We start from the raw sequence: 2,578 nt of genomic DNA, 5'->3' as shown, positions 1-2,578 counted from the left end.
GAGGGGGGTCTGTCCCCGTTGTTCCAGCTTGCAGGTGTTCATGGGGTGCAGCGTTAGTGGTAACCAGTATCAGTAGCTCAAGGAGGCGTCAAGCGTTCGGACAAATCCATATACGCTACACCACATCTGCCAAGCAGATGCCTGACCAGCAGCGTAGTCAGACCTTGAGAAAAAAAAAGTAAATGAATATATATATATATATATATATATATATATATATATATATATATATATATATATATATAAGAAAAAGATAATAATAATAATAACAGCAGCAACAACAACAAGAACAATGATAAATTAAAATAAAATAAAAAGACAATAATGATAACAGATAAAGGTAATCAGAGGAAGCACACAGGAAGTGTCAACATGTCACCGTGGCTGGCAGTGCACCAATGTTCTGGTCAGCTCCAGAGCCCTTCTTCTGCACTCAAAGGCTGCAGCTCCCACATCACTGGTACATTCGGTTTTTATCTATGTGTGTCATCGTTTTTTTACACCACTAGTTGGGCTGCCCTTCATTTGGGGATGGGAGGGGGAATGCACACTCTGAACATACTGGGTTAAAAAGAGAAAAGGTCCCAACGTGGAGTTATAGCCTAGAGGTAACGCGTCCGCCTAGGAAGCGAGAGAATCTGAGCGCACTTGTTCGAATCACGGCTAAGCCGCCAATATTTTCTCCCCTTCCACTAGACCTTCAGTAGTGGTCTGGACGCTAGTCATTCGGATTAGACGATAAACCGAGGTCCCGTGTGCAGAATGCATTTAGCGCATGTAAAAGAACCTACGGCAACAAAAGGGTTGTTCGTGGCAAAATTCTGTAGGAAAATCCACTTTGATAGGAAAAACAAATAAAACTGCACGCAGGAAAAAATTCAAAAAAATGGGTGACGCTGTAGTGTAGCGCTGCTCTCCCTGGGGAGAGCAACCCGAATTTCACACAGAGAAGTCAGTTGTGACAAGAAGAGAAATACAAATACAAATATAAATTGACTATTACAGCCAATGGGGCAGTGATTTGATATCCACTATGTCTAGGGCTCGGTATAGATATGTGGGGCCCAATCCTGTCCTTCCACCACTTTCAACCTTCCATGCCTGAAGTCAAGTATAGCTACTCATTCGCACCTGGGTGAAGTAAGGAAAATCAGAGCACTTGGCGGTACATTCATCCGTCTTTCCAGCTCAGTCAGGAACCTCGGCGTTGTCCTTGACAACACACTGTCCATGCAAACATTTATCAGTCAGACATGTCAATCCTGCTACTGTCAATTGCGGCGCATCAGTTCCATCCAGAAATATCTGTCCACCGACGCAACATCTAAACTTGTCGTTTCTCGCATTCTCTCTCGCCTTGACTACTGTAACTCCCTATTGTCTGGTTTGCCTGCTTCATCCATTCAGTCCCTTCAGCGCATGCAAAACTCTGCTGCCCGACTCGTCCTCAGAAAGAAAGATCTGAGCACATCACTCCTCAGTTTAGCAACATCTCCAATGGCTCCCTGTCTCACACAGAATAAAGTACAAGATCAGCACTCTATGTTATCAATGTATTCACAAATCTGCCCCTTCCTGTCTCTGTGGCTGCCTTCACCTCTACACTCCATCTCGCTCTCTACGGTCGGCTTCGGATCCACTCTGTTTATGCATACTCAGATTCAAACACTCGACTGTTGGCTGTGTCTCTGGACCTTGCAACCGGAATGAACTTCCTCTTTCGCTTTGTCAAGGCTCTTCACTCAGCTCTTTAAAGTCTGGCCTTAAAACCCACCTCCTCCCAAAATAGCCTCCCTTCCCTGCCTCTTCCTTGTCTTCAGTTTCTCCAGTTTTAGAGTTATGCATGCATGTGAATGACTGGTGTGAAAGCGCTTTGATTTGTCTATGCACAAGATTCAGCGCTATATAAATACAATTATTATTATTAGTAGTAGTAGTAGCAGTAGTAGTAGTAGTATTTCCCAAGGACAAAATACTTCACCAAAACAGGCAACCCTGCTCAGTGGTCAACACTGGGTAGAACTCAAATGTCTCACCAATTCTGCCGCAGTGCCGCTTGATTTATGTTGATGTTTTTCAAACCTGCGCACCCTATAAAACTCAGACATAGATTATTGAATCTTGAACATAATCTGATTTTGTTGACTTGGAGGTCTGAAAAGCACACATCTCCTCATAAGGCCAGCAAGTGGGGGTTTGAACCATAATGCTGGACACTCATGAGAAGTCTGGTGCCCTAACCACCAGGCTGTTTTTGCCTGCCGGTGTTTCTTCAAAGCAGCCTTCTTCTGATGATGTCACAACACGGCAGTGTTCATGCTTGGTTAATGCTGGTCTCAGTCATAACCAGCCCAGGTAAACTCTTTTTGAAAAAAAAACTCTCTCTCTCACACACACACACATGGAAAGTGTGTGTGTGTGTGTGTTGTGTGTGTGTGTGTTTGTGTTGCATGTGTGTGTGTGTGTGTGTGTGTGTGTGTGTGTGTGTCCGTGCGTGCGTGTGTGTGTGTCCAACAAAAACATGTTATCATGATACAAAGGAAAATACAAAACAGTTCAATTTTTATTTCAACTTTAT

This window comes from Babylonia areolata, chromosome 15 (genome assembly GCF_041734735.1).
Source record: "Babylonia areolata isolate BAREFJ2019XMU chromosome 15, ASM4173473v1, whole genome shotgun sequence".
In the NCBI taxonomy this organism is placed as follows: domain Eukaryota; kingdom Metazoa; phylum Mollusca; class Gastropoda; order Neogastropoda; family Buccinidae; genus Babylonia; species Babylonia areolata.
Note: the sequence above shows the minus strand (reverse complement) of the source record.